Raw genomic sequence first — 19,448 nt, 5'->3', positions numbered from 1 at the left:
CATGTTGAGCATTAAAAGCTTCAACTAGTTGACTCGCTTGAGCCTCCAAGTTGCGAATAGTTGCATCTTGCCTTTGTACCCGCAGTTGTGTCTCATCAATTTTTTCCACAAGGTACTTAGTATATTTTTGATTTCTTTCAGGCTGTCATCCATTGTTTCTTTGTTCCTATTAACCTCACAATTAAAAGCAGAACCATCATAGTAAGAAGTTGGGGGAGGATATGAAAAATAAGCACAATCATGAAAGTGACCATTTTGACCACCACACATACATCCCACACATAAGATTGAGTTGGTGCTGATAACTCGCTCTCGGGAATATATTGATAATTTTTCCATGGGTGATTTCCTCCACAATATGCATAAGGAGGATCAAAAGTAGAAGTATCAACATCAAAACTCTCATAATTCCAAGATGCCATGTTACTTAAATAAACAAGTAAAACAAAAATAAATAAATAAAATAAAATACTACAGAACAAAATAAAAGTTTAAACTTGAAACCTAGCAATATGAATACCTACAGCTACACCGTTAGTTCCCCGGCAACGGCGCCAAAATTTGATCACGCCCAACTATACCTTATAAAAAAACTAAGTGGTCGCTGCAAATATAATCCAGTTTACAAATCCGGATTCGAATCCCACAGAGAACTAAGATTTAGCTACAATTGTTCAACATCACCAAGAAGACAAGTTCGAACAATTCCTAAGTTATAAATATTAAGATTCTTATGCCTAACTAATTAACTAATAAATTAAAATAGCAAATTAACATCTAAAGATACTAAGGGTTGGAGACAAGATTAAGGAGGTCTAGAGTTATGATTTTCCTAATTGTCGGAATCCTTCCCGCTACGTCTCATATAATTTTGCCTAATTGTCCTCTACTGATCGTGAGCACTTCAAGTGTTGTAATTCTCTCCCGAGCAACTACCATAATTTACTAGACATATTCTCCCGAACTACGCTAGCTAGCACAATCTTACCGCTCACTAAGACCACGTCAAGGCTTTGTTATTTCTAAACCCACCTTTAAACCCGCCGTATTGATTCCTCATAAATATTGTTCAACAACTACCTAAATATGTACCGTTTCCCAAGCAATACATAATTAATAGGCACGACCAATTTATTGCCATTCAATCAACAGAAATTAGCACGTAGTTGAACAAGTAAGTAAAGAAATTCAAAGGCTAAATTATATTTAAACTTAACAAGCATTCTTCCTCCAAAAAGTTCCATCAAAACCCTAGATAACAAATTAGCTATTCATTAGTATGCAAAACTACAAATACTAGAATTCATAACCAATAATGAAAATAGAGGAAGAAAGAGGGAAAAATGTGGAGTTGAAAATCCTTCTCCTTGCTCCAAGTGTGTTCTTGCCTCCAAAGGTATTATGTAACATTAAAGTAGTGTCTCCTCATCCAAAGTTATGTTTTAGGATGTATTTATATGATCTAGGTAGGGTAGAGGGCCGACCAAGGCAATCCAAAATCGGATAGGAGAACTGGAGGGCGTGTCTGCCTTCACGCAACGCGCGACTACAGACGCGGACTTAGCTTTTGCAATTTTTCAGTTCGCGAAGCGATCCGTGTCTTCGCTTAGCTTCGCTATTTTGTGCCTGCCTTTTTCTCCTTTTTCACATCCGTTTTCGTGCCACGCACAAAATTGGACGAGTTCCCAATTCTTTCCACCTCTTCTTTTTGTGTTGAATTGTCATCTTTTGATCATTTATCATCCAAACTCGTTCCTACACATAAGAAACACATAATGAGCATATTTTACTAATCATGTAATCACCCGCGACTCACACAAGAATTAATTTGTAAATATACTCAAAAATATGCATTTTTCATCATTTATATCAGTACCCAAGCTCGAAGAACTTGATTCAATGTTTATTGGGTGCACCTTTACAAATGAAGTTAGATGTTTAATTCTCAGTTTATAGGCATGTCTAATGTCCCTTGTTGTGTTTTAATTAAGTTTTTTTTTCTTTTTTTTCTTTTTTTATTAGTTTATTCATTCAAAATCCTCAAATCTTACATATTGAAAGTCGTCTTCCTTCTTCATCGCAAAATTTTATATAACTAAAATTAATAGTAGTAGATGATATAGTATAGTTTAACGATCTCAATATTTTTAATATGGAGTATAGGTATATTTGCTAAAAATTACTAATATTATAGAAAAATTTGAATTTTAACCTGTACTTTCTAAGTGGTAATAGATTCATGGAAGAAGCTACGTTTGAACCCGTCAAATATAAATTCTAGATTAATCTTTTTGTAATAGTACACCCATCATTTTAAAATCCTGAGTCCGCATCTGCATCTGATAAAGGAATAATTCTACATTAGATTTAGATTTAATAGGTGACCACTCACCCAAATGTGCTCTTCATGTTCAAGTCGCGATTCCATTAATATTAGTCCATACTTTCGGGTTTGCATGAGATCACCATCCAAACCTAGCTAGCTAATTGTTCTACGTGCCAAATTTGGCTAGAACCAACAGACTTTTTTTGTTTAGAGTCAAATATTTCCTTGTGAAAAGTGCCAATCGCTAATAAATTACTTATGAGATTTTTTTTTTTTTTTTGTATTCTCATCTATTATTTGATTAGCCTTCTCTTCATGATCTAACAATAAAAGGCGAAGTAACGATACGAGTTCTTTTTTTGCTAATGACGATACGAGTTCTTACAGACTCAACTTTTGACGATATTTACTTTCCGAGCAATTAATATAGAAATCTATTACTTTCTATATAATAATTAATAGCACGAGTAATATTATCTGAAGGAGCTTTAATTTGTAGACTATGGTTTGCTGTCAAACTTCCAAAAATTGTGCCTAAATTATTTAACCATATGAACTATCTAATGAGAATAGACAACAGTAATGATGAAAAGAATAAGATCGGAACAACAAGGGTTGTGGTGGAGTGGTAAGTACTCCTTCATCCTTAACCAGAGGTCTCGAGTTCGAGCCCCTGGGTATGGATTCGCCTTTGTCGTTAGGGAGCGCTTTACCCCCCAATGTGGGACTTCCCGGCGCGAATCTGAATTTAGTCGGGCTCCAATGTGGGTAACGGACACCGAATGAAAAACCAAAAAAAAGAAGGAAAACTTACACAAATGTCCCAAATAAATCTCAACTTACCAACCTCTAGCCATTAGTCATAGACTTACCAAAACTAGCCAACAAAAATTGAAAAACCAAATAATAGGATTCTTTCTCTCAAAAAATCACATGCAAAAATCACCTTCCATATTTTTAAGCGTGATTAGCAACATTAGATACAAGACGGAAAGGAAATTTCATGGACAGTGTAGCAAATAAGGTGATGAAATATAAAAAATCTATACAATATTCCAAAAATCTAAACAAAAAAGGAACTTTTTCAATGGGTATAGTTGAAATTCATTAAAAATATATAGATAAGTCAATATACAAAATCTGAGTAAGATTGGAGGTAATTTGGACTGGTTTTGCATCAAAATTCGTAATTAAATCGAGTTCAAAAAAGTCTTCTGCGACACATGTATCAAACATGTATTACGCATGTATCTCACACACAAGTATACATAAATATACATTACACAATTGATACAAATATGATACATATGTGATACACAAATGATACACAGTGTGATACACATATCATTTTTTTTCATGTTCAGCTATTACTTCGAAGTTTCAATTCAAACCATCTCAAAACTTCACCAAATCATCCCAAAACTGAGATTCAAGCTCCTTAAGTTGTGCCCAATCTATTCTAATAACACCCACTCAAAACAAAGCAAAAATTTGATATTTTTTTGCTACAAATAGCTAATTGGCTAATTGGCTAATTAGTAATATTTTATCAATTGGCCAATTTTTGTAATGAGTTACTTATAAATGGACATAGCTGATAATTTCCCAAAAAAGAATAAGATTGGAGAAAAAACAATCTACACATGATTTTCAAAGGTTGGCAGTTACCTAATAGAATTAATAAGCTGACCGCTTTTTGTATCGTGAAAAATATGACAAGATACGAAAGGGACCATATATAGTGTCAAATATGATATACTTAGGGGCGGATTTATGTTGTTTTTACGATGCACATGGATTTATGACCTTTCCGCCAAACTAGATATTATATATTTATACTCTTTGGTCTACTTTAATTAATTTTTTGGTTGTTTTCACACATAGTAAGAAATTCACCATTTAGCATTAATTAACAATATAATTGATCATATTAACTTTAATTTATTCAACAAATACTCTTAGGTTCTTTACTCCAAGGGAAACTTTGAAAAAAAGAAGTTAATTCCTTCTTGATATTGACAAAAATCATACAAAATAAATGTCTAGAAATCAATTAAAATGAATCGGAGGGAGTATAAAAATTAATTTGTTAGAGTATATTTGTAAACACACATGAAAAAGTGGAGACGCAATAAGTGTGGAAAAAGTAAGAGCTCTATGGAGAAAGTCTTGGGGTCGTGTCTCGTGAACTTGTCTATTGGTTTCAAGTTTGAATTTGGACAATTAAAAATGGGTGGTTATATTAGAACCATGACCTCATGGTAGGCTCAGCATCATATAACAAATCTCTTTCTTTTAGACGTAACGTAACTCTTAATTAAGGAGAATATTTTTTTTCTTGAATTCCTCGCCAGAAAATAAAGGAATTGATAAATATGAAATTTTTTAATAATACTTTGGTAGCTACTAGCTCAACTTAATTAAGTAACTAAACTGAAAAACTGACCGACAAGCCAATAAGAAGGTCTATTGATAACCCAAGTTATAGTATTATAGTTAAGAGTACTTTGATTAATATTCATTCATATCAAAGTTCATTTCGTTGGCCTATAAAAAGGCCAAGGGAGAAGAACAATTCATAATAATACACCAGCAAACGCCAGGATTTAAGGGAATTCTGTTCTTTATACTTATTTTAAGGAGATTCATTACTTCATATTCCCCCAAAAAAATTACTTATTTTTATCAGTACTGGAGAAGCCTTCGATTATTGTATTTACATTGGCGGACAAAACTATATAAATCTAACAAATAGAGTTACCTATGGTACTTACTTACGTTATCTAATTTCACAAATACTTTTTACACCATGAATATACATATACTTTCTTAACCTCTTTTCTTATATACGAGCCTAATCCTGCCTCTCTTTCTCAAGATAAAACATGATTTATCGTCTAAGCCAGAATCATAAGGAAAGGTAAGGGGAGAAAACGAAATGGAAAATTAGGTTGGAAGGATGTGATCTCAATTCTCATTTACATGCCAGAACACATATATAGCACATCTACAATTAAAGCAGAAGCGAAAGTCATATGCTTTAATTAGTGTTATGCATTTAGATTCATTATTTAAGTTGTCAATTTCCTATTTAGTTCTTTTCATACTAATTATTCCACTACACTTTAACTTGTCCCTCCCATTAAATCCATGAAAAGATTGGGTCATAAGATCATGAGAATAACTGGTAATAAAGTATATAACAAGATTTAGTTTATCCCACTTGTAAACTATAAAGTACAAGATCGATTTGATATGTGGTTTTGGCTGTGAGAAAAAACAAAAATACACGTGTTTTGAGGTCCATTACTATTTAATCTTGGAACACGGGGATAAAAAACCTACCCCATCTAACAATTATATGGATTGTAATTTGGTAACAAAATATTACCCTTACAATTGGCTTTATTTAATTAGCTTTCCGCTCTACTTGTTATAAATTTAAATGCAGCCATGTGCACTAAGCTTTCGTTATGCGCGAGATCCGCGGAAGGGCCGGACCACACGAGTCTATTGTATACAGCCTTATCCTGTATTTCTGCAAGAGAGGTTTTCCATGACTCGAACGCGTGACCTCCTGATCCATGGCAATAACTTTACTAATTACGCTAAAGCTCCATTCCGCTTGTTACAGATATACTATGCTATATTTCTATTTGACTAGAAACAGTTTTGTGTAATGGGACTTGTTTAATAATGGGTACTACCTCTTAAGATATAGTGAGAGAACTGTCGATTTCTAAGTAAACGCATCAGAAAATCATTTATTGTCATCTCTTTTAATGGTCAACGGACCAAATGCAAGTATATATGAACTATGAAGTATCGAATGGACAAAGGAGCATTTGACTCTATTGCTATTTTGAATTTCAAAAGTCAAGTTCTTGGGGTTCTCGCGTTCAAACATACATACTGAAAAACCCGAAATGCAAGTCTATTTGGTTTAATAAATTACAATTTGACGGCCCTAGAATGAGACTCCATACTAATTAAGTAGGACAATTAATAGAGACACAGAAAAATCTAGAATTTAAAGTTTATGAGTTATTATAACGATGTTAAATTAATATTGCGATAATAATAATTAGGTCTACGGTCAAATATTTATATAAATTCAGTTGAATTTTTAATGTATATACAGAATTTGAGCAAAAACTACTAGTGAACCCTATAACTGAAGGAAATTAAATTTAGAGTATGCTGAAATCTGATTTAGACGAGTAGGAGATGGAGAAAATTTTCTACGTATTCATTCATCTGTTTGTACATGTATATATATTCAATTGAATGTTGAATAAAATAAAGAGAAAAGGAAAATATTATGTACACCTGTCCTATTTCTATTTGTGCATTTGTAACAGAAAATTCCTATCCTAACTAAACATTATTCCCTCGCGCGAGCTTCAGCTGAGAAGAAGCTTCTATTGTTTAAACAAATCAAGGGCCTAGATTTGATGTGTGGCCAAGATTAACCTCTCCAAAATATGATGTGTGGCTAAGATCTAAAGGGAATCCGACATATACTTAGGTTATATCGAAGCAGTATTAGGTTTGGTCGGTCACCTTCATCTTCTCCCTTCTTCTTCTTCCTGGTTCAGGCTTCGTTCCACCATTAATGCCCAAATCGATCTGGGGTTCTGAATCTCCAACATCCCCCCTCAAGTTGGAGGGGAGTGTAGCGACCCCTAACATGCCCAAAATGCCTTTATAAGAAACCCCAGAAAGGGGCTTAGTAAATATATCAGCCAGCTGATCCTTAGATGGAAGAAAGGAAAGAGTAATTAGGCCAGAAAGGAATTGCTGACGCACAAAATAGCAGTCAAGTTCGACATGCTTTGTGCGTTCATGAAAGACGGGGTTGCGTGCAATATGAATGGCGGCTTTGCTGTCTGAGTGAAGGGGGATTGGAAGTGTAATAGGAGCGGAAAGGTCAGCCAAAAGGCGTACAAGCCAGGTTATTTCAGCAGTGACTCTGCGCATGGAGCGGTATTCTGCCTCCGCAGAAGAAAGAGAAATGGACACCTGTTTCTTGGATTTCCATGAAATAGGAGATTCCCCTAGAGTGATGAAGAACCCACTCAGTGATCATCGAGTGTCTTTGCAAGAAGCCCAGTCCGCATCACAAAAAGCAAGAAGAGAGAAGTCTGGCATAGAGGACAACAAGATCCCTTGGCCAGGATCAGTGCTCAAATACTTGAGAACCCTTAATGCGGCAAAGAAATGTGACTGGCAAGGACGTTGCATGTATTGACTCAAAGTGAGGACATCAAATGAGAGATCTGGTCTTGTATTCGTGAGGTAATTCAACTTTCCAACCAAATGCCTGAATAGAGTGGGATTTTCCATGGGAGGACTGTCATCTGCCTGAAGCTTGGAGCAGGGATCCAGAGGGGAAGTTGCACGAGGCAAATGAGAGACATCAAATTCCCTGAGCATGTCCAAGGTAAATTTTCGTTGACTGATGATAAACCCATTGTTTTCTCGCAAAACTTCAAGCCCAAGAAAATAGTGTATATCTCCTAAATCTTTTACTTTGAACTGAGAATTGAGAAATTCCTTAATGTTTTGAATTTCTTGCAAGTCGTCCCCTGTCAATAATATGTCATCAACATAAACTGCTAAAACTGATACAAGACCATCTCTTTTCTTGAAAAATAAAGAGTAATCATTCAAGGATGATGAGTATCCTTTGAAACTTAAAGCCCTTGCAAGTCGAGCACACCACTGCCGTGAAGCTTGCTTCAATCCATATAAGAATTTTTTCAATAGACAAACATGAGAAGGACTAGGAGGGGTGAGTCCTACTGGAAATCTCATGTAAACTTCTTCTTGTAAATCTCCATGTAAAAATGCATTATTTACATCTAACTGGGATACAGCCCAACCCTTCTTTGCTGAAACAGCAAGAAGGCATCTTATAGTTGTCATCTTGACTACCGGAGAGAAAGTCTCACTGTAGTCTATCCCCTCTCTTTGGATATCCCCCCTTGCTACCAGTCTTGCCTTTAGCCTTTTAATAGAGCCATCAGATAAGTGTTTGACCTTGTAAACCCATTTACAAGGCAATGGCTTCTTTCCTTTAGGAAGCTCAACCACTTCCCAAGTTTGATTATCCTGTAGAGCTTGAATTTCTGATTCCATAGCTTGTTTCCAACCTGGATGTTGAGAAGCCTGTTCAAAACTGGTAGGCTCATTCAAATTTGATAGGGACTGGATCAGATGTTGATTTCTGATGGTGAAGGAAGAGAAAGAATAGGCACTAGGCCTAGTAGGTTGAGAGAAGCATGCCCTATCCAAATCAGTAAACATGATGTTGTTACACACATAGTCCTTAAGATACACAGGCTGCTGTGTTACTCTAGCAGACTTCCTTAATGAAACTTCATGCCTAGGTGCAGGGTTAGGAGATTGGGTGGGATATATGCTAGGACTGGTATGAGAGATAGGTGAATTAGAGTGAGAAAAAGGGGGTGTGAAAGGAGAATCAGAAGAGTGAGAATGAAAATGAGGTGAGGATGGGGAAGATGGATTGTTAACCTCCATAACTTCTCCAGAAGACATTCCTTCTTGTGTCTGTTGGAGTCCAAAGAAAGTGGTGAATCTGAAAAAATAGGATTGTGAATAGGCTTAAGCTTGGTAAAAGGAAAATATGATTCAAAGAATTTAACATCTCTAGAAACAAATATCCTTTTGGTTTCCAGTTCCAATAACTTGTATCCTTTCTGATTCAAAGGATATCCAATTAACACACAAGCAGTTGCCCTTTCATCAAATTTACTTCTTTCTTGTCTTAAGGTAGAAGCATAGCATAGACAGCCAAAATTTTCTCAAATGATCATATTTAGGCTTTTGTTTGAAAAGGACTTCAAAGGGAGTCTTTCCATTGAGAACTCTGGAAGGTAACCTATTTATGATGTGTGTTGCAGTCAAGATAGACTCTCCCCAATATGACATGGGTAGTCTAGACTGGAACATTAAGCCCCTTGCCACTTCTAGAAGATGCCTGTGCTTCCTCTCAACAATCCCATTTTGTTGAGGAGTAGCAACACAGCTTAGCTGATGTATTATTCCTTCTGATGCAAGAAAATCTGCTTCCAATGACCCCTTTCCCAATTCCAAAGCATTATCAGATCTTATCATCTTAACCTTGACATTGAATTGTCTCTCCACCATAGACGGGAAACTTTTAAGCATGGGAAAAGCATTGCTTTTAGCACTTAACAAAAATGTCCAGGTTCCTCTACTGTAGTCATCAACAATAGTGAGGAAATATTTGAAACCATTGTAAGTGCTAGATTTATAAGGACCCCAAGTATCAATATGTATAAGATAAAAAACATGCCTGGTTTTTATGTTACTGATGGGAAAAGGATTTCTAGTCTGTTTAGCTTTAGGGAAGATATCACAAATGAAATCAGAATTTGAACCACAATGAAGGAAATGTAAATGTTTCATTGCTGAAAATGGAACATGACCCAACCTTTCATGCCAAAGCTTTACATCAGGTATCACATTGACATGAACTAATTCTGAACCTAAAACAGACCTAGAACTAGAACTTTTTGCTTCTGAAAATGAAAATACATTGCTACTAGACTTGAAATTACTAGGCTCTAGAATATAGAGACCTTCTCTAACTTCACCAAAAACATGAGGACTCCTCATTGAAAGGCCCTGCAACATACATCCATTAGGTGTGAGTAGAAGATTATAGTGGAGTTGCACACAGAACTTATGAACAGACATTAAATTATATTTAAAATCTGGCACATGGAGGACATTGGTTAAGACATGACCTGGAAGAATTGATATACTCCCAATATGAGTAACACTTACCTTGAAAGAATTTGGTAAATTAATGTTCAAAGGTACCGGGAGTGGAATTAGAAACAGGAAAGAATTAGGGTCAAAACACATGTGTTCTGATGCTCCAGAATCAATTATCCAGGAATCTGTTTTTAAACTAGTAAATGCTGATCCTGAGTATTTCAGAATAGTACCAGCCACAGCATTTGCATTGATGCCTGATCCTCCACTTTGTGTTGATTTTGCTTGTTTGTACATATCCATCATCTCTGCAATCTGTTCCTTGCTGAAATGGTGACCAAAAGTGCTGTTGTTGCCCTCATTGTTCTGCCCTGTTCCACTATCTTCTTCATGAGTTGCTACCACATTTGCCTTGACATTATTCTAATAACCTTTTGTGTTAGTAAATTCAAAATCATCTGGGAAGCCAATCAGCCTGAAACAATCTTCTTGAGTGTGTCCTATCTTCCCACAATAGGTACAAGATAGATTAGGATTATACTTTTTCTTCCCTCTGAACTTCTGTTGTCCCTTTGTAACCTTTTGAGCTGTATTGTTGAATTTCTGTCCAGCCATTGTTCCTCTAGGACTTTGATTCCTAAACTTCTGAATATTTCTTCCTTGTCCTGCTGCCATGAATGCTGCAAAATCAGCAAAAACTTGTGCATTTGATTGTTTTCCCTGTCCAGCCACCATGAAGGATGCAGAATCTGAAGAGAAGTGTGCATTTGCATATATTTCTCTTTGATTCTCATCTTGTAGAAGTAATGAGTATGCAATATCCATGCTAGGTAATGGACTCATCATAAGAATGTTTCCTCTAGCTTGTGCATATACATCATTCAAACCCATTAAAAATTGAATTAACCTTTGATCCTCCAAAGACTTAGTTAGCTTGGCTTTTCCCTCACATGAACACACACATGAACATGTTATGATTACATTCAAAGCATTTAATTCATCCCACAGTCTCTTAAGTTTGGTGAAATATCCAGCAATATCAGTGTTACCTTGTGTTAAACTTGATAACTCTTTTTGCAGGTGGAAAAGTTTGGCACCATTGGACTTCCCAAATCTCTGCTCCAAACTGTCCCAAAGTTCCTTTGCTGTTTTTGAATAAATCACACTGTCAGCGATGTCTTTTGACAGTGCATTTAAGATCCAAGATGTAACCATGTCATTGACACAGCTCCACTGTTCATAATCAGCTGAGTTCAGGGTTGGAGGCTTGCAAGTCCCATTGATGAATCCAAGTTTCTTCTTGGCTGATAGGGAGAGAAGAATGGATCTCTTCCAACCTGGGTAGCCTCTTCCATCAAACACGGTGTTGACCAAGGTCATTCCAGGTGAATCTGAGTGATTGAGGTAATAAGGATGGTTGATGTCATATCCTCCTGCCTTAGGAGGATTTGCAGATTCTCCAACTGCAGCTGTGGTTTCTCCAGTTATAGTCATCTTTCCTTATTAGGTGATGAAGGATGAACCTGGTATTGATTAATTGATGTTGGATCGAGCTTGCTGCTCTGATACCATGAAGGAAATTAAATTTAGAGTATGCTGAAATCTGATTTAGACGAGTAGGAGATGGAGAAAATTTTCTGTGTATTCATTCATCTGTTTGTACATGTATATATATACAATTGAATGTTGAATAAAATAAAGAGAAAAGAAAAATATTATGTACACCTGTCCTATTTCTATTTGTGCATTTGTAACAGAAAATTCCTATCCTAACTAAACATTATTCCCTCACGTGAGCTTCAGCTGAGAAGAAGCTTCTATTGTTTAAACAAATCAAGGGCCTAGATTTGATCTATCAGATTTGATGTGTGGCCAAGATTAACCTCTCCAAAATATGATGTGTGGCTAAGATCTAAAGGGAATCCGACATATACTTAGGTTATATCGAAGCAGTATTAGGTTTGGTCGGTCACCTTCATCTTCTCCCTTCTTCTTCTTCTTGGTTCAGGCTTCGTTCCACCATTAATGTCCAAATTGATCTAGGGTTTTGAATCTCCAACAATAACCAATCCTCTAAGTCACACATCATGCCCTTTTAACACATCAAATGCTTTTTGCAGTTTCATATTCAAGACATCATCTGTTTATATTGTTCTAGACTAACTTGTCAAATTGTCTTTGTACTCAAACTTGATCTGGTTTTGACTAATCTTATTATTAGTATTATATTAAATATATATGTTGCTGTTTGCTCCTCCATTTGTCCAAAAATAGTAGAAATTACGCATCAGTGGGGTTAGCAGATGCTAGCTGCTTCCACTCGCAGTGGACATGGCGAAGGGATCAAAGGACATGCATGAGGCTGAGTACGAGTATGATATTATTTTATTTTTCTTCTCATTCATCAATCAAAGGTCATTATAAATCGAGTAATACGGCAAAACGTTAAAACACACGATCCCATTCTGGTCTCAATATATGGAAGTGTTTGTGCCGTATGTATTGAAATTATTTATGAGACGAGATAGGAAAAACAGGAGATCGATTGACATATCGGAGTTTAGTGGCTAAGGAGTTTAATTGTTAGCGCACGAAATTTAAGTTCTCAACTTAGGGTTAGTTAAAAATGATATCATGTATCTTCTTGACTAAAGGCTAACTGTCATCAAATAGGGAAATGAAAATGTGATTACTTACCTAACATTAACATAAAAAAAGAACAAAACACACAAGAAAAGAATCACACATACTAGGTACATGTTACTATACTGCCTGTGTTAATTTCAGAAGACGTTACAATTTTATTTCAAGATTTGACACTTCCTCAGGTCTCTTTGTTATGTCAAAACATTATTAGCTACTGTTATCAATATATATATATACTGCACATTATTTCAAGGGTCCATACCATACAATGATTCGTTACTAGTACAATTATTTTCCTTTCTGGTTAGTACATTGTGTCCTCTTAATTTGAGCAAATAATTATGGAAAGAAGAAAATGGTTGCATGAGTTTGTCAAAGCTCAGCAGTGTGTAGCTGCCAATATTTATTGCGAAAATTGATAGGATATCCCCTCTGGTAAATTGGTAAGAAAAAGAAACGGACAAGTTGAAGGTGGTGCAAACAGTAGAATTGAATAATTTTTACCCCCTAGTAATTTTTGTAACGTACTCCCTCCGGTCCAAAATAAGTGATTTTTTGGCCTTTTTCTTGTGGTCCAAAATAAGTGATTTTTTCAGATTTCAAGAATAAATTAATTATTTTTTGTCCTACATTGTCCTTGGAGTAAATAGTGTTGGAATATGTGTTAGGAGTATTTATGTGAGATAGTAAAGGTTAATATGGTCAATTCCATTGCTAATTAATGCTAAAAGGTAGATTTCTTAATCTGTGTAAAAACATCCAAAAAATCACTTATTTTGGACCGGAGGGAGTAGCTATCAGAACTTTCACAGAAATTTATAAAAAGGTAAGATAATAAATGTAGATATAATAAAGCCAACGTGTTACAGTTCAAAACGTGCGAATACGTCCCAACGAAACTTGAGTTTAAATCCATTGAAAAGGGGAAGTTAGTCCAAAGGGGTCGTTTGGTTCGAAGACAAGTTATATTGGTATTAGTTATAATGAAATTAGTTATTTTAGTATTATTTTTTATTGGTCTGATATGTTGTATTAATTCTGGGATAATTTATCCTGGAATTACTATTCAACCCTCTGTAAATTATTCCAATACTATTTTTAATCCTTGAATATAAGTTATCTCAAAATTAATAACTAAATAAAGAATAAGGCGGTACTAAAATTTAATCAACAAATTATTTTTGGATATCCATGGTACCAAACGACCCGTAAGAGAATGGCAAGTTGGTTATGTTATTTAAAATTGACATTAAAGTGGTCAAACTAAGAGTTTCTGCCATTTACTTTGATATACCAAATTAAAAAGCATGTGGCTTCTTCACTGGAGATGCCATACCAGAGTGGAGGAAGAATCTTCACAGGTTATACCAATTACTAATTACTCCCTTCCTTTCAGTTTATATGAATCTATTTGATTGGGCACGGAATTTAAGAAAAAATAATACTTTTGAAATTTGTGGTCCTAAACAAGTAAAAAAAAGGGCCAGAGTATTTGTGGTTATAAAAGCTTATCATTAAGGGTAGAATTGTAAATTTAAGCGAAATTGTTTCAAAATTAAAAAATAGATCATTCTTTTTGGAACGGAACAAAAAGGAAATAGGTTCACATAAACTGGAACGGAGGGAGTACCAAACATGGTTTTGGAAAATACTTGTGAAGAAAGAGTTTAATTAATGAGCAAAGATTACAGAACTACTCCCTTTTCTGTTTCCTCTTGTTTTTATTTACAAACCGAAGTTAATAATTAAGAAACTTAACAGTTTTACAGCCTCTTAATGGTTCAAATATTTATAAAGCCAATTAGAGGTGGCAAACAGGCGGGTCGAGTCAGGTCATATATGGGCCGGTCAAAAACAGATAATACAAAAAAAAAAAAAAAAAAATGATCCAAGCCGACTCATATTTAATACAGATAAAAGACGGGTTATATGGATATCCATATTATCCATGACTTCTTAAATATGATTACTTTTGGGAAAATTCCTGACTAACCAATTAGTCATCCATTTGTTAACTATTTTCAAAGTGGATAATATGATTCTATCCATATTTGACCTGTTTTTAAAAAAAATTATTATCCAACCCATTTTTTAATGAATAATATGAGTGAAATACTATTTTCTTTTAACTATTTTGCCACAATTGAAGCCAACCAACTGTAATATTAAAATTTCCTTGTGTGCGAGAGACTTGACATCAAGTGAAAATGCTTTAAATACTGCTACATCTAATTAAAACAAGCCAAGTTGGTCCGTGCAATTATTTTGTACCAACAAGGAGCGTATGCCAAAATTCAAAATATCCTAGCCTTGGTACAGAAAATTGCTCAATGAGACTAAAAAAGTGTATATGAATGTACTCTTGTGAAATTCATGAGAGAAGGGGAAATTCATACTATTGGGTTTTGGATGTATTTAATTAATATATTAAATACTTAAAAGAGGGTGAATGGGAAATGGAGGGAAATGAAATTTTTGAGTAAAATTTTAAGTTCCCCCTGGCAAATGGTCATTGTCCCATATTTGAAGAGGAAGAGGTTTTTTATAGGTATATAAGCAATTGCTCTTCTTCTAGCTCTTAAAGAGTTGAGAAGAAGGCAAGCATCGCGCCGTCGTCGTCGTCGCTCGGCTCGGCTTCGGCTTCGGCTTCGGCCATTTATTTTTCCTCTTTATTGTTGAGTAAATGGTCATTTATGTAATGGCATTTATGCTGTGGGCGTTTTGCATAAACGGCCATTCTGAAGAGTTGCACCTCTTCAGATTTCAGCCCAACTTTGGCTATAAATACAACACTATTCTGCTCAGAATTTCACTACGACTTTCTGAGTTTCTTCTCCTTCTTCTGCATACTTTTAGCATCAAACAAAGCAAAAGGTAAGTGTGATTTGCTACTGAATTTTGTGTTCGCTGAAACACTGGGGTTTGAAGTACCACTACACCAGCGTGTAATTCGTTCTATCCTGGGAGGAAATAATCCATAACCTTGGGTACTATGAGGGGATTAAATTCCTTAAGGAAACACTGTGAATTCAGTGGGCTCGAATTGGTTTTTTGTCATTTCTGTTTATGTTCATTTCTGTTTATATTCATTTATATTTCCAGAATTATTTACAAATACAGTATACTAACAAGCTTGAGGAATCTAATTTATTTTCTGTATTTGTACTTACTATTTCTGGAAGAGTAAAACCTTTGTGGTTTTGTACTCTATTAAAATCTACGTGATTTTAACGTTTGTGTCATTCTTTTACAGAAATGACTAATGAGAATGAGAACCAACTTGAATGGAAAGGAAGGAAGGAAGCTCAACTTGAATTATTTTAAAGTGTGGGGGTGTTTGGCAAAAGTGCAAGTTCCTAAACCCAAAAGGGTAAAAATAGGACCGAAAACCGTTGATTGTGTTTTCATAGGATATGCGACTAATAGTAAAGCATATCGATTTCTGGTTCATAAATCAGAAAATCCCGACATTCATAATAATACGGTTATAGAATCAGATAATGCTGAGTTCTTTGAAAATATATATCCGTATAAAAAGGAATGTGAGTCGATTGGTGAAGGATCTAAACGACCTCGGGAAGAAACAAAAGAAAGTACACTTAATCAGGAGGATCCAAGACGTAGTAAAAGTCAAAGAACGTCTACTTCTTTTGGACCAGATTTTGTGACTTTCTTATTGGAAAATGAGCCTCAAACATTTAAAGAAGCTATGTCTTCTTCCGAATCATTGTTATGGAAAGAGGCAGTCAATAGTGAAGTAGAATCCATACTGAACTACCATACATGGGAATTGGTTGATCTTTCTCCTGGAAATAAACCGTTGGGTTCTAAATGGATCTTTAAGAGGAAAATGAAAAATGATGGCACTATTGACAAGTATAAGGCAAGACTTGTGGTCAAAGGGTATAGACAACGAGAAGGTCTTGACTATTTTGATACATACTCTCCAGTTACAAGAATTACGTCCATACGAACGTTAGTAGCGTTACTGCAGTTTATGATCTTGAAATTCATCAAATGGATGTTAAGACGGCCTTCTTAAATAGAGAGTTGGAGGAAGAAATCTACATGGAACAACCTGAAGGGTTTGTGGTTCCAGGTAAAGAAAAGAAGGTCTGTAGACTTGTTAAGTCCCTTTACGGATTAAAACAAGCACCCAAACAATGGCATGCTAAATTTGACCAAACAATGTTGTCAAATGGATTTAAGATAAATGAATGTGATAAATGTGTGTACATTAAAAATGTTCCAAATCACATAGTCATTGTTTACTTATAAGTGGATGATATGCTCATAATGAGTAATGACATTGCCAACATAAATGCTACTAAGCGTATGCTAACTAGCAAGTTTGATATGAAAGACTTGGGAGTTGCTGATTTAATTCTGGGAATTAAGATCCATAAGACTTCTCAAGGTCTAGCATTGTCACAATCTCATTATATTAAGACAATACTTGAAAAATTCAAGCACTTGGGCTTTAAAGTTGCAAAGACTCCAATTGATGTGATTCTTGCATTAGCAAAGAACAAAGGTCAGAGCATAACACAATTGGATTATGCTCATGTGTTGGGTTGCTTAATGTACATTATGAATTGTACACGACCAGATATAGCTTGTGCTATAAGTAAATTGAGTCGATATACGAGCAATCCAGGCCAATCTCATTGGATGGCCGTGAAACGAGTTTTGGGGTATTTAGTACATACCTAGGATTTTGCTTTGCACTACAATAAATATCCTCGGGTCATTGAGGGATACTGTGATGCAAATTGGATCACCGGATCAACTGATTCCAAGTCCACAAGTGGATATGTATTCACTATTGGTGGAGGAGCGGTATCTTGGAAGTCATCCAAACAAACTTGTATTGCCCGCTCTACAATGGAGGCTGAGTTCATAGCCTTGGATAAAGCTGGTGAAGAAGCTGAATGGCTCCGAAATTTCTTGGAAGATATTCCATTTTGGCCCAAACCGTTGGCACCAATATGCATACATTGTGATAGTCAAGCGGCAATTGGAAGGGCTGGGAGCGTTATGTATAACGGTAAGTCTCGTCATATACGACGAAGACATAAAACCGTTAGACAATTACTCTCTAGAGGAATTATCACGATTGACTATGTAAAGTCAAGTGATAATGTGTCGGATCCACTTACAAAAGGCCTAACTAGAGAGGTAGTTGAGAAGTCATAAAGGGGAATGGGACTGATGATAGTCTATAATTACGTATTTTAGTCGCTTATTACACTCTAATTTACTGCACTTTAATTGAGTTTGCGCTTTAATCGCTAGTGTTTTGCACTAACGGTGTGTTTTATGCCTTGTAGGAGTGATTCCGAGATATATAGATGTTATGGAATGAATTTATGTGATTTGAAGCTTTGAAGTCTGAGTAAAAGCTCAAGGAATTAAGCCAGGATCGTGTTCGGGGATCAAATTTTGGCGTCGTTGCCGGGGAACTAACGGTGTAGTTGTAGCTGTATATATTGCTAGGGTTCAAGTTTGGACTTTTAGTTTGTTTTATTATTTTTTTTTGTATTTTTTTATAACTGTTGATTTGAGAAACATGGCATCTTTGAATTATGGGAATTTAGGTGTAGATAATTCTACTATTGATCTCCAAACATATTGTGAAGGAAACCACCCGTGGCAAAATTTTTAAAACGTTCCTAAGAGCAAGTTATGTGCACCAACTCAATCTTATTTGTGGAATGTGTGTGATGTGTGTGGTGGTAAAAATGGTCACCTTCATGGTTGTGCTTATATTTCTTATTTTCCCCCAACCCCTTACTATGATGGTTCTACCTTTTCTTGTGAAGTTAATAGGAACAAAGAACCTGGGAATGCGGACCTGAAGGAGATCAAGGATATGCTAAAGTGCCTTCTGGAACAAAACAATGAGAAACAATTGTACATAGAAAGGCAAGAGGCAACTATTCGCAAGTTAGAGGCTCAATTGAGTCAAGTGGTTGGAGCTTTTAATGCTCAACAAGCCAATATTGAGAATAGTAGCCAAGAAGAGCATGAATTTGAGGTGTTAATTGGGGAGGTCAGAGTAGAACATCAACAACCTAGCCAACTAGAATTTGAGGATGTCAATGTTGAAGAAGTAATACTAGAGTCAACCAAGGACGTTGAAGATACAAATTTAGTTGACTCTAGTGTGATTGGTGTTGAGGAGGTTAAAAATCTTGAAGTTCATGTATTTGAGCGCGTTGGGCCTCATTCCAAACACTTCTCTGCATTATGTTCAGACGGTGAAATAGAAATTCACCCTTATGAGCATGAAAAGGAGTCCAAGGAAGAGGTAGATGAGCCTTATATTTTGGATTTCTCAAGGTCGTCTAGGCAAGGTGACACTCCTCGGTCGAAAGCCAACAAGTGCATAAGATTTTATCTAATTTTTGGCTCGCAAGAATTTGTACCGCCCCAAGAGCATAATCATAAGCTTGAAGCAAAACTTGGGGTTCAATTCATAAGCTCAATGTGGAGGCAAAAAGTGATTCGCGTTGTGCTGCGACGTTAAATCACGCGCTTGTTGGGAGGCAACCCAGCTTTATTGCTTTCTTTTATTTATTTTTTATTGTATTGCCAATTTTTTTATTTTTCTAGGAGCATGGAAAGTAAAGGTATTGGAAGGATGCAACAGCAAACCAAATGGTTGGAACTAAGTGTGAGGTACCCGCACGAAGGACCAAGCCTGGGA

Source organism: Nicotiana attenuata, chromosome 1 (assembly GCF_001879085.1).
Source record: "Nicotiana attenuata strain UT chromosome 1, NIATTr2, whole genome shotgun sequence".
Classification (NCBI taxonomy): domain Eukaryota; kingdom Viridiplantae; phylum Streptophyta; class Magnoliopsida; order Solanales; family Solanaceae; genus Nicotiana; species Nicotiana attenuata.
The sequence above is the reverse complement of the archived record's forward strand: the minus strand, read 5'-3'. Positions refer to the sequence as shown.